Raw genomic sequence first — 14,329 nt, 5'->3', positions numbered from 1 at the left:
CAAACCCCTTCTCTAATGGAACATATACAGAGTGATAGGTGTATCTGGTCTTTAAAAGTCATCCTTAACGACTGGTGAAGCTGTTTAATGATTTACTCTTTTTTTGCCGTTGATGGACGTAGCTTGATGGTGATGGCCTTAACTGATAGGTCTTTAAAGTGCAAACAACCATCCAACATCTTATCTCACAAGCTTGACCTCAAAACCGTGACCCACTTGCTTTACGCCGCAGTGTTGGTTCTCCCCCCCACCCCTGTTCCTTCTAACGAGCACCGACTCTCTTGTGTGAACTCTTACCATCACTGTCACCTGAATCAGCTTGGTATTATACAACGTCATGTGATTGAGGCCGCTGGCAACTCAAAAGCGGGCCGTTGTAAAGTCTCTTTCTTTCCTTACGCCGCTGAGCTTTGGAACTCTCTCTCCCTTCCCCCCCCCCCCTCTCTCTCTCTCTCTCTCTCTCTCTCTCTCCCTTCCTCACGTCTTTCCTGACCTGCGCCCCTTTTACAAACGGTGGGTTCTCAACTTTCCCTATGACTCTACCACTCTCCATACTCCCTCATCATTCTTGAACTCTCCATCTCCTCAGCCCTCTCTCATGGTTCATTAAATGCCTGGCCTCGATTGAGGTATAAAAGAGACAGAAAAAAATGTTGGACCTGAGATGTGGAATGAGAGAAAGATTGAGGAAGAGACCCACATTTCTCTCTCTCTCTCTCTCTCTCTCTCTCTCTCTCTCTCTCTCTCTCTCTCTCTCTCTCTCTCTCTCTCACACACACACACACACACACACACACACACACATACCCATATCATTATCATCAGTCGTCTTAGGTGGGAGCCATTGGGCCACATTCCCAACATCCACTGGAACGCTGGACCTCCTGCGCTGGAACGCTCGCCTACTGCTGGAACGTCCGCCCGCCCGCCAGCTCGCCCGCCCCAAGGGGTTTCCATGACACACTTGTACTCCAGTAATTCTAAACCCATCCCTTCACGCCTATCTATTTCCCCCACCACCCTTGTACTTTCCCCTGAAAATTCCCTATTTCTATTTTTTGTGGTATATCAAACTAATTCTAACTACTTTCCCTTGACGACCATCTCTTTCCCTCCTTTCCCCAGAAATAAACTAATTCTTTTCCAAGGTGCAACGCGATTAAGGAGAAAGGTCTTGGATGAGGAGACAGTGGGGTAGACAGGAGAGGACGTGGGGTAGACAGGACAGGACCTGAAGCGGACAGAAGAGAGAAAAGACCGAGGTATTTTTGAAAGGGGCAAAGACAACTGAAGTGGGAGACAATATGGAGATTCAGAAGGAATCATGAGTCATCAATCTGTTGCATGTCTACCAGACAGATAGGCAGATTGGTAGAGAGAGAGAGAGAGAGAGAGAGAGAGAGAGAGAGAGAGAGAGAGAGAGAGAGAGAGAGAGAGAGAGAGAGAGAGTCATTACAAGAAACGGGGTTAGTGTGTGTACTGCATATTCTTGGACTGCCAAAAGGCCTCTAAGGCTGTTCCCCCTAAACAAAGGACTGATGATAAAGCTAAACATCCCAGTTGGAGGGTACGAGGCAGGGCTACACACACACACACACACACACACACACACACACACACACACACACACACACCTAGGCAGACAGCTTGCCCAGCTGGGAGGAGGAATACAGAACACAAACATACGTCAGGGGCGCTAATTATTAAGGTGCCTCAGGCCTTACAGTGCTAGGACCACTGCTAATCCCTGACCTACGCGCACCACCATGCCCACTGCGACGACGTAGACTCCGACGTACCCCAGCATGTTTGCTGATGACGCCGAGGTTACGAAACAAGTGCGTTAGTTACGGGGATTACGAGAAACCTGCGGAAGCCTATACAACATTGGAGAGGTGGTCACACGAGGGATGGGGGGGGTTTTAAATCGCGAAAACGGCATCAGTGTCGCACTGCGAGAGGGAGCCAAGGAGGAGGGAGACATCTGTGCTCAACTTGTCACCGGAACATCATGGGAGAACGACTGTGAGGCACGACAGTTCCGTACTGGTGTCCACGAACGAACCCGCTTTCAAAATACGCGCAGCGGGTGAGATGTTTGAGCCAGCTACACACGTCGGACGATCGCGCCCCCCTTTGGTTGGAATACCACGCGAAGACATGGTGCTCTCAACCGAGGAGCCGCGTACGGGAACGGCAGTGGGAAAGGGGTCCAAACACCGCTGTGGAATGGCTCCCAAAGGCAATGCTACACGTATGACACGACACTGCCACCAGTAGGATCCCATACCTACTCGGGAATAAGCTAATGAAGAGACATGGGCAGCTCTTGGCCTGACCACTTGGCGGGCGGAGGAGAACAAAGGCGTGAAAGAGAGGCAGGATAATCGAACGTAGCTTATTAAAAGGAAGCCATGATGAAGTCAATGAAGAACAGTTCTCTGACGATGGAAGTGTAGTGTACAGAATATGTGGTCATGCCTGGGGGTTAAGGGGAGATGAGACTTCACGTGAGTACGGAGGGACGTGAGGAAGTGTATGGAGGGACGTGAGGAAGTGTACAGAGGGACGTGAGGAAGTGTATGGAGGGACGTGAGATAGTGTACGGAGGGACGTGGGGAAGTGTATGGAGGGACGTGAAGAAGTGAACGGAGGGACGTGAGGAAGTGCACAGGGGGAAGTGTGGAATTGTCTTCACCCACAAAGTTGTAGAGTCATGTAAAAGAAGAAAAAAATAGACAAGGCCAAATGTGACTAAGACCAAACCATTAAAAACTTACGAAAAAAAAAGTGGTGAGGGGATAAGGGGATGTGGCCCAACGAGAGCGAAAAGGTTCCTTCCCCATACGCAAAAACAAGTAATCAAAATACACAAACACACACACACACACACACACACACACACGCACACACACACATACACACGGTACGAGTGCACCATCGTCTTACCATGCAGCCAACCACAGCATCCGCACTCTCCAAGGAAGGAACGAACTCCTACAGAATAATTAAGGGAGTGAATCCCACCCGCGCTTAGAAGGAAAAAAAAATATCCCGATCATCCTCTTCGCTGAACGAGTTCTTCCACGGCGGCCGTAAACTGGAGCAAAGTTAGAGAGAGAGAGAGAGAGAGAGAGAGAGAGAGAGAGAGAGAGAGAGAGAGAGAGAGAGAGAGAGAGAGAGAGAGAGAGAGAGAGAGAGAGAGAGACTCCTTCGTCCCTACACGACACTACAGCCATCTCAACGACGCTCTATGAGGTGGGGGGGGGGGGGAGAGAACCTAGGGGGGTGTGGGTTTAGTCGTGCGCGAGCGCGCTGGTGCGACCAAGAACGTGGCAAGACTGGGCCGAGCTCTCCTCGCACGACATATGTCGCTCCCCCGCTCACCCGGGGACGACGACGAAGACGACGACAAATGCGAGCATTTCCTTCTCCCGCTGCTGAGACATTCGCACCCAATCCGCAACTCACCCCCGTAGAGGGAAGTCTTCACAGAATCGCTGCTGCGATTTTTTTCTTTTTTTTTTTTTTTGCGGTTTTGGTCTGGGAAAGTCCTCCCCGAGGGCATCTCAGAACCCAACCTCCTCCACCCCACCCCTCGGGGGTGAAAAGCCATGCAAGGTAGAAGATGGAGGAGGAGGAGGTAGGTTTGTGTGCTGGAGTGACGGGAGAGACGTGACGGTGGAGAAAGCAGATGTGACGAGAGCTCGAAAGAATTTGTCACACACACACACACACACACACACACACACACACACACACACACACACACACACACATCACTGGAGAAGCTCCTAACCGCAAGTTCTACTCCCCAGCCTGGTGGGGAGGCAGGTAGGTGGCGGTGTGGCGGCGGTGCAGGTGCAGTGGACTGGGAACAGAGGGGGAGGGAAGGTTTGAAACATATGAGAGAGAGAGAGAGAGAGAGAGAGAGAGAGAGAGAGAGAGAGAGAGAGAGAGAGAGAGAGAGAGAGAGAGAGAGAGAGTCCGTGGAAGGATTCACGGGACGGAATTTAGAAGGACGGTTGGGTGAAACAGGAGGATGTTAAAAAAAAAAGCAGCTGGGGGGTGTTGGTATTGGGAGGACAGTAGGTGGTGGAAGGAGGTGAAGGCGGTGGCAGCGGATGGTGTCACACGGTGTAGGCAGGTGGGAAGATGGCAGAGTCGGATGGTTGGGAGGCTTCAGTGTAAGAAAGGAAGAGAGCAATAAATTTAGAGAAGTCATAATGAACCCCACTTTTCGGGTTGCTTCACCCGTACGCAACACTGCAACTGAAATCTTTCAAATCACTTGTGATCCATTGGCACATGTGGGACTTAGGGACTTTTAGAGGCGTCTATGGCGAAACTTAACACTTGTTTCTTCGTCCATTTATCTGTTTTTTTCCTAACCTAAACTGGCTAGCAGTTTGCTGTCAACAGACGATCGTGACCGGCACAAACTTCAGGCGACAGTTTCAAACCTGTGACTCAGGATAAATATTTACTGTGCTGCTCAAATGAGGGCGACGGCACGACCCTTGAGCACGACGACAGACGACACTTAAGTAAAACGATAAGACCCTTAGACAGGACGATATGACCCTTGAACACGACAGTAAGACCTTTGAGCACGACGGACACACGACCCTTGAGCAAGACGACACTAACCTTGAGAACGACGACACACGACCCCTGAGCACGACGACACAAAACCGTTGGGCACGAAGGTACGAACCCTGGGAACCATTGGCTAACCTTTGGCCTAACATTCAAGCACCATATTAATACCACCACAACCTCCCATACCCACACCGTCTAAGACACTATGGCCACTCAAGGTACATCATAACCCCCGCCCCCCACCTACGTAACACTGTACTACGAAACAAAACCCCCCAAACAACACTATTCCAGGCAACGAGTCCACCGCCATCCAAGCCAATTTCATGACACCATGACCGCATTTCACGCGCGCATGAGCATAAATGACGAGAACATCGGCAGTTGGAAGTATAACTGGCAAGCAAATCCAGAACACTTATCTCATAACACGACAGTAAGACCTAAGAACCAGCCTCTTCGAGCAGAACGCCTTCTCGAATAACGCTACGAACCGTTTCGAATGACCCCCTTCTTAAACGAAGAGAAGCTTTCATAAATAACATCATAACTGTTCGAATGAATTCTCCAAACGAACTCTTCCCGACGAACGACCGAAACTCTCAGAAAGAACGGCTCAAACGAAGCTCCTCCCAAGCAACCATCCGAAGCGCCCTGAAATAAACAGTTCACACAGAATGCTCCCGAATAACATGCGAGCAGCTCCGACCACTGACCTGGACCGAACTCGTTCCAAAACCAGTTTGAAGCTCCTCCGGTGCAGCCAGGCCCGGTCAACACGCATCATCACTCGTTACCAAACAGTCCCTCACGCCCCTGTCGCTCGTCGCTCACTCATTCCACTCCCACAGTCGCTTGTCACAAACTCGTTGCATTCCCACAATCACTATACAAACTACAAACCCACACTTGTTGCATTGCCACACAGGCGCTACACTCCCACACTTACTACACTTCCACAATCACAACACTTCCATACCCGCTAATCATAACAATAATTATAATAATGATAACTAACAATAACTATGAACATACAGAACAAATACGAACATGAATTACAGGGTCCAAATCTTCTCACCAACCCAATTAGATCAGAGCCAGGAGGGTAATTATCACTGGAATTAAATAATTATACACATAATTAAACAATGTAATGCTGGTAGCTCTGATATCATGCGGTATAGAAAGTCTTCTTCAAAGAATATCTTTCATCTACACCTGTACAATATACAAATTACACACTGAAATATATACAAATAATTCTAAGTAATTCCGTATATTTCTTTAAAGAAAGTTAACTGAAACCGCTATGATACCAAAGTACATAAAAAAAAAAAGCCTTAGAACTCATATGAAAAATCCTGATACAGAACCTTGATCGAAGACGTAACTTCAACAAGGGTTCTCATATATATATATATATATATATATATATATATATATATATATATATATATATATATATATATATATATAACCTAAACTGGTGTAAGTGACGATGGTATATACAAATATCCCTTAACGATGCAATCCTATCCTCCTCCTAACCTAACCTACTCCCAAATCGTCACTCCGGCTGGCCACCCCTCCTCCCAGCCAACCTGACCGACCCACTCGACGCTCTGCCCACCGAGGATATTAACTCATTAGTACGGGAATCAAATCCTCACAGCCAGTGTTCCTGGTCATCCCTAGCACACACACACACACACACACACACGGACCACTGGGCCACCACCTGCCACGCATCTGAAGCACCAAAAGCCTCACTGGCCATATGCTAACTCCCAGTCGTCACAGGCAAAATATTTACGGGAATGGCACACCACCTCCATATGTCCATAACAACAATTAACGCAACAGTTCCATGCGGTTGAAGACAAAACTACGAATATCTTTCTTCTCTGCTGACTGGATTTTTTTTTTTCTTATTTGAGGAGGCGGAGGGAGTTAAAAGACTTCAGGGGTTTCTTGAGGGGTTCTTGAGAGCGGGATGAACAAGAGAAAGTTAGACAAGAAAAGGAGGAAGGCGAGACACATATTGAGGCCTCATCCTAGCTTATCCATTGTCTCTATAGGAGTAAAAATACATCTATCTTCGACGATTTGCTATTGAGAACCTTCAGAAAGGTTCCAACGCCCACTATTATCTGCAAAACAATGAAGTGAGGGTGGGCGCCGAAGGCAATACAGGCGGCAGTTGGTGGCAGTAAATGTGAGGCAACGACTGAGGGCGGCGGGGGGAAGGGGAAGAGGAGAGGAGGAGGAGGGACAGGATGCAAGCAGTGAGAAGCAATACAAGCCTGGATGACGCAAGCCCAAGCACTCCCAGAGTTAACAATAAAGCGACACAGCCAAGTAGGAAAGCCCAAACGGATGTTCTACTAGGCTGGGGAGGCCCGCAGGAAAATCAATTCTTGCCAAACAACACCAGAAAACAATAATTATGACTCATTAAAGTTTATTCTGACTTCAAATAACCAAAGACGAACGTTACAAAAAAAAAAAAAAAACGAACAGTAATTTCAAGATGAATGCATTGGCAGCTCACTCACAGGTCCAATAGCGAGATAACAAACAAATACACGAGAGAAAATCACCGCTGACTGCATCACCAAGGGCAGACACAGCTGAAATGTCAGACACAGTTGAAATGCCAGATGATGTAGTTCACCAAACAAAGCTGAACACACAAAGGCTTATGCTATACGCATGACCGAGACGAAAGCCATCACTAATGTACGCTAAAGTTTAATCACTTCTCTAATGCCAGACGCATTTTCCACATTTTTTTTTTAAAGATCGTCGGACCTCTGCTTGGTCCGACACAGGCCTTTGCCTGTTGGCAGCCAGTGCCATGAAGCAGAGTCATGCACGCTGTTAAGTCAGTCGAGTCGCCTCAATCTGTATTCGTACACTCATATATAAAGATTTTTCAGAAACGGTCCATGCACAGAGGGCAACAACAGAACGAACCACTGCAGTATAAATATGGAAGTCCCCCCTAACACTACTGCAGAAACGAATGGAGAAATGCTAAAACCACTGGGTAAACAAACGGGAAATGCTACTACCACAGCGTAAACAAACGCGAAATGCTACAACCACAGCATAAACAAACGGGAAATGTTACAGCCATAGCGTAAACAAAGGGAAATGCTACAACCACTGCATAACAAACGTGAAATGCTACAATCAAAGCACAAACAAACAAGAAATGCTACAACCGCAGCGGCAACAAATTGGAAATGCTACAACCAAAGCATAAGTTGGATATGCTACATTCACAGCACAATCCAACGGGAAATGCTGCAACCACAGCTTAAAGAAACTGGAAATGCTACAACCTCAGCGTAAACAAAAGGAAAACGCTACGTCCACAGCGTAAACATACGGAAAATGCTGCCACTACAGCATAAACAAATGGATAAAAAGAAATCACTGCACCATGAATAAAGACATCTTTTACCACTGCAGCACAAAGAAAGTCACACCTTGCTTTAAAAGTAGGAGAACTGTTACGACTCCAACATAAAGAGGATCTGTTACTACTACGAAATACACAAAAGTAAAACACTACCTTAACATCTGTGCCTTGCAGACGGTATGCCATAACAACTTCCATGATGTGCCGCACTACTTTCCATTAAATTTTATGTTGATATTTAAACTAATTATAAGGACACTTTGGAGAGACGTAGTAAAAGAGATCTGTGTACGTCAGTTTGTTCACTCCCGGTGACACTATCAACTCTTTTTCCCTTTCCTCTTTGACCGTGAAAATTCATGTCGCAAAAAAAATCAGAGCTGTAATGGGTGCTACGTTAGAAATTGATTATTTTTTTTCTCTTTTTTGGTGCAGTAAACTTGAATGTTGTGTTACATGTTTTGCCTCACCGACGTTCCACTTAGTTTTCGGATGAAAGTCGAACGCTCAGATGCGCAAACGCACAGGTTCTTTGTGATTGTGTTTCGAATCAGTTGAATAGCAAATGCACATAGAAAAAGAACATAGGAAATACTAAGATCAATCGCGAAACTTGAGATGTTTATGTTAGATAACATGAAAGAATTTGTAAAATAATATAACTGGGCAACTCTTCGCCCTTGGGGTGCACATGCGTGTTGCGGATGCTTTGTCCCGGTGCCAAGGTCAAGAATTCTGGGTATTGGCCGTTTAATTTCTGATTCTGAAAGGGTTAAAAACATGACAAAATTTCTGATTGGAGAAAGCTCTTCAGCAGTTATGTCTGCGCCTTTCTGTACAAAAAAAAAAAAAAAATGAATTTGCAAGCATAGCAAAAGCAGTGAACAGGCAACATAACGAAGGATGCTAGCCTTGCGGCATCACCAACACCTGAGCATCGCATTCGTCGGGAAAATGTATCAAACGGAGCAATGGTTCCGAGCCAATTTACAGCGTCGCCTTCCTCCCATACCCATCCTACCTTGGCTAGGGGCACCGGTTTACCTCAATCGGTTACAGAAGATGAAAGCGAAGCAAAAACCCTTCATGAAAGACATGAACAATGCCGACTGGGCGCAATGTTGCTACTTTACCTGCAACAACGTAAACCACACACTCACACGCACCATGAATGAAACAATTTACCAGCGTACATTCTGTGACGACCCGAGACAGTAAAAAGAGGTGACTAAGAGTTTATCCTACTAGACTTACAGTCTTGGGTATCTTAACGAAACGACTGAAGAATACAAGAACTCTGTTGAGAACGTATTCCTCAGTATGGACAAGCTAAATGACTTAAGACTAACACTTCATCTATGAAGAGACGAAATACGGGGCTCATTAGGCGAGTTCGAAAGTCCCAGTAATACACACGCATCGTGAAAATAAAATTCTGTTGATTATGGTGGTAGAACATTTGGGCAAAATAATAGGCAAGTTTCAGGTTTACTAACTGACCACCAATAAGGGGCAGTGCGGCTCGAGTTTGTCATCTTTTCGCTTCACTTGTGGAAGCACAATTTAAGAAACTTTCTCTTAAGGCTTGAAAAAGGAAGTTATCGATTTCAGGAGCAGCCACAATCCCTCACCACTTCAGCGAGATGCATCAGGACGCATCTTGCCTCCCGTCTCCGATCGTCAAAAATCAGATCAGTTTTTCTCTTGACTTCTGCCGGGATCCGTTTTAAACACATCGCTTTTGTTTTTTGTTTTAAAAAACAAAATCATAATCTTTATAAGGTGAATGAAATGGATTATCCGTTTTAACTTCCAAACTGGTTTCAATCGCTGAAATATTTCGCAGACCAGTTGAAATGAATTATTTCAAATTGTTTACGAGCCCTGGCTGTATTGAAAATGTGTTTTGTTACATCACAACCAGGTATGGGCTGTGTGCGGGTTAAGTGAATATTAAATAAAAGTAAACGGAGGTACTGTACAACGAGGGACTCAGATTAACGTCATATGTTTCGGTCAATGAGCCAGGCCGGAGCCTGTTGTGAGGTCTGGGTCTGTCTTGACTTGGCCTGGCCTGGCCTAGCCTGGCCAGGGGTTGATGACCGGGCAGGGGTGAGCGGCTGCGGCTGTGTGTGTGGTGGGAGGAGTCTACCTGAGGAGCGCGGGTGTGAAGCCCCTGTTGGGGCGACGCTGGATGTGGGGCCCGTACTCAACCGGCCCTCATTATACTAGGTTTCGTCGGCATATCCGAGTCGACGAATAAATCAACACAAGTAATCTTTGATTCATCCATATAACTCGGAAGATGCAGCATTTGAAGCAACAACAATGAACTCTGCAGCCGCAGGAAACTGTGACTCTGCGGTATCACAGCTGCTTCCAACCTTGGTGCCACACTTTCCGTACAGCTAGACTGTTGCACAGCCTATCATCCACTGGGGTTAAACCAATAGCCGGATACTCAAGCGAAAGGAGAACGCGACCGTAATCCACATGAGAGAAGACGAAACAATGTTCTTCTTTCCGGATATCTCATGCTTGTGAGCCAATCTGAATGTCCGGCCTCATCATAAGACCTCCATCCAGACGCGGACTGCTGGATATGCAGGCATCCGGACAAATCAGTGCTTCAGGATGTGACGACATTCGACTAGAATATGAATACAGTACGTCCATAACCGACACTCATATCTAAAGAATGTACTGACATCTGGATACAAGATAATACTGCATATGCACATATCTTAATTATGGTTGATGAATTCATAAAGTTCCAGACAAGTGTAATGACTGCATGATACTATGATTCATTCATCTGCATAGCACGATTCTATGACTTCACTGACGAAAATACCATATCTATGGGAGTTCATCGATATGGTAGCGACATAATGCTTAACTTCTCTGGCTTAATGACCACAACCTAAATTTCTATAAACGTCTTTTTCATAGCTTTCCCTGTCTTTTCCATAGCTTTCTCTAGACCCGAGTTTACAAGCTAAAAAACGCCTATCAAGTTCTCAATTTCCCCTTATAAAGTAAATTTCTATCAAGTGTGAGCTCTTTATTTACCTGTAGAGCCAACCTACTACAACCACGCTACTATAAACAATCATCATTATCCGGAGAGGTAATGCGGTACAATCAAATGGATAGTTACACTCAGTCGTGCTATGCCGTGATGAAAAATTATTACAAATTTCACCAAAGCCGCTGGAATTTGGGCACTCATCACACGCTCAGAAATATCTTGAACTTGGCCATGTCAACAAACTCTCGGAAGTGGAAGTTAGGCTTCGAATTATCTAATAACTTCTGAGTACATGCAACAGATTGCTGCTCTCCATAAATTCCTCTCGAGTGTGAAAACACTTCCATCTTTTTAAAAACCGGTGATATTCTAATATTCTATGTGCTGGGAAAACTGACCGTGACTTCCAGTCTCCAGCTTAACCACAACTTTAGAGGAATCGCTGTTTCAGTTTTGTACCATGAAATAAATCTACAAAGGCCACAGCTGTCTCACATTATGACAAAAGTTCGTCTTCAAATGCACAATCCACCGCAGTAGCAGATGAACAGAAAAAAAATACAAACATTAATTCTCTATAACTGTAAATATAGGAGAAAGTTTCTTAAAAGCTGTTTACTTATAACAGGAAATTTAAGAGAAAGTTCCATAAAAGCTGTTCACTTGAGTCAATGGAGCCATTCGAAAGCCAGTGATTATGAAACTAAAGCCACGGGATAAAATTTCATCCCCGAAAGACAATAGATATGATATACCGCTGCTGAAAAGTCTAGATTAATAACAAATTGTTTAAAGTTCTCGAACATGTGTGAAAGTGGTCTACTTCTAAGGCGTTTCTTGTTTCACTTGCTACAGCAAAGTGTAACAGTGGGGGGGGGGGGGGGGGGAAGAGAAGTAAACGGTAACGTTTGTTGCAGAATGCAGTTTGTCCAACAAACACAAGAAAGAGCATTTTGTGGTTACAGAGAAGGCCAGCCCTGAGGGTGTATACATTACTGATTCCCAGATTCGAAAACAATGACACAGCACACGCATTTTTAGAGCTACCGTCAAGCACACGTTGACACACAAAAATTAGTGCCTAAAGCAAGGAGCACAGATTTCTACAGAGCAACGGCGCAAATTAAAGATATTTACTCTATGACAACACTAGGAACTTGAGGAGCAAAAATCTGCAGGACATTTACATAGTATCGACCATTATGGTACGCAGCTCGTTTTCGCGTATGGATTATATAAAACTACCTCTCCTTCCACACCTGTTTCTGTTTTCAGGTATAAAAAAAATAGTTTCCCCACAATGATAGTGCATTATGCTAATACCAATGTTCTCAATTACCAACACCATCAAGCACAGCCGACAGGAATACTGGTCAAATATTCGCCAGGCCGCAGCCTAGCCTAGCCATTCGCCAAGTCTTAGTCTAGCTTATCCTAGCCCTTTACCTTGACTGTAGATGGCCTGTCCTCCTGTCTTTTTTTTTTTCCTCCCTCCCTCCCGCAGCCCTAGGCCAAGATCTACATATGATGGCATGAAAGGTGTTCGGACGCGATCCATAGGCCGCTACGAAGAGATAAAATTCCGCGTAATAAACTGTCGACCACTAACGCCCACAGTCAGCCTGGGCATCATACAAACATATGATACGACACACTTCTTTTCCTCGGTACCATAAATCCATTAACGTTCCAAATGTATTACTAAATGATCTTATGCTAATAACTCTCTCTCTCTCTCTCTCTCTCTCTCTCTCTCTCTCTCTCTCTCTCTCTCTCTCTCTCTCTCCATCACAACACAAAACAGAATAGTACGTAACTCACAAGGCTCGTTTCTTTGAATTATCCTACTGTGAATGTGTGGTACGGGGAGAGCTTATTAAACTCACGTGTTGCCCCATATTGATCTCATACACATGCCATGTCCTAACCTTAAGTAAACGCAAATGTACACATCCCAGCTTACGCCTGGTGTGTGTGTGTGTGTGTGTGTGTATATATATATATATATATATATATATATATATATATATATATATATATATATATATATACACGCCATTAACCACGAGGAAAAAGGAAATACGATAAGTCCTATTACACCGTCGTGTAAACACATTATGGGAGATCCCTGTGTTTTCAGCATTTCAACTATGCCCACCCGCTTCCATTACAAAAATTGTAGCCTGTCCAACAACAATAAAAAAGTGACATCATCATCAACAACACTGAAGTGTAGGAAGCAGTGCGCAATGCCTCAATATTTCCTTATTTCCTGTCTCGCACTTTCACATTGTTCTTCACCGTGTCAGAAGTACAAACTGCATTTCTCTATACCACCTATTTCCGCCCACAGCACAATTTTCTACAATACTAACGAAAAATTGGATGGCTAAATACCCCAAAGGTGCGACTAAAATAAGACGAAGTCATCTTGAAAATTACTGTGCTTAGCCCCATCTCTGGGTCGATCATTCTTCGTAATAGTAAGTCTAGGCTTTTCCTCCTAGGTATTTCCTAAAACGCTTATAGCGCAAAGTAAATCAGATTGTGTCACCGTAACACAATTGCGTCTTAATTCGTCTGATGCCGTTTCTTGTCATTTATAGATAGTCTGCCATGCATAGTATGGCAGTCATTACATTTCTCATACGGAAAATTTTAGGATCTGACAAAAAAACATTTAAACAAGTCCTCCTGAAACAAGGAAGAAGCATATATGCTACTTATAATCAAAGCTTTTTATCATTATTCAACTGCATTTTTAACTGGCAAATCTATCAAAAATTGTACATTGTATCACTAACGTAACATAGTATTCATCAAACTTTACAAGTTCATTTGCATTTACTTTAATTTGTATTCTATGTCCAATATGAAATTATATGAAATAATTCAGTAGTCCTTCACATCATGAAAAAATTACTTGAACAACATACAAGAGTCAAGCCAACGTCAGTCATGTAAACCATATACACAGAAGGTGTACATTCTGGAAATTTTTTTTGAAACCTAAAAAATTCATTCAACGACCTAAATAGCCGTGGCAGTCGATAAAGCCCACATATTATCAATAACAAAACAAACGGATTGTCAAAAACAAAGCCCAATTATCAATGAACTGTTAAAAACTCTGTATATTTCCTAAAATAAATACAAATAGGTTTCCCCGTGTTAGGGAATATAAGCTTACTGAATGAAGAGAGCAATACAGAAAGCACAGACCCTGCACACCATCAGCTCCAAAGTGAAGCATCGAGCGCCCACATCGT

At 44.5% G+C, this 14,329-nt stretch overlaps 1 protein-coding gene across 3 annotated transcripts in view; it reads right to left on the bottom strand.

Moving 5' to 3' along the window:
• LOC139747564 (sphingomyelin phosphodiesterase-like) overlaps nt 1-14,329 on the bottom strand; it is a 77,458-nt gene that overhangs the window by 60,234 nt on the left and 2,895 nt on the right. Inside the window, exon 1 of one of the 3 annotated variants that reach the window (XM_071659984.1) lies at nt 8,183-8,323. The exons of the other annotated variants lie outside the window; for them this stretch is intronic. The gene's annotated coding sequence lies outside the window, so the exon portion shown is untranslated. Of the gene's footprint in view, nt 1-8,182; nt 8,324-14,329 lie in introns of those variants that run through there. 3 annotated transcript variants of the gene reach the window in all.

This window comes from Panulirus ornatus, chromosome 69, assembly GCF_036320965.1.
Source record: "Panulirus ornatus isolate Po-2019 chromosome 69, ASM3632096v1, whole genome shotgun sequence".
NCBI classification, from domain to species: Eukaryota; Metazoa; Arthropoda; class Malacostraca; order Decapoda; family Palinuridae; genus Panulirus; species Panulirus ornatus.
Note: the sequence above shows the minus strand (reverse complement) of the source record. Positions and strands in the feature narration are given on the sequence as shown.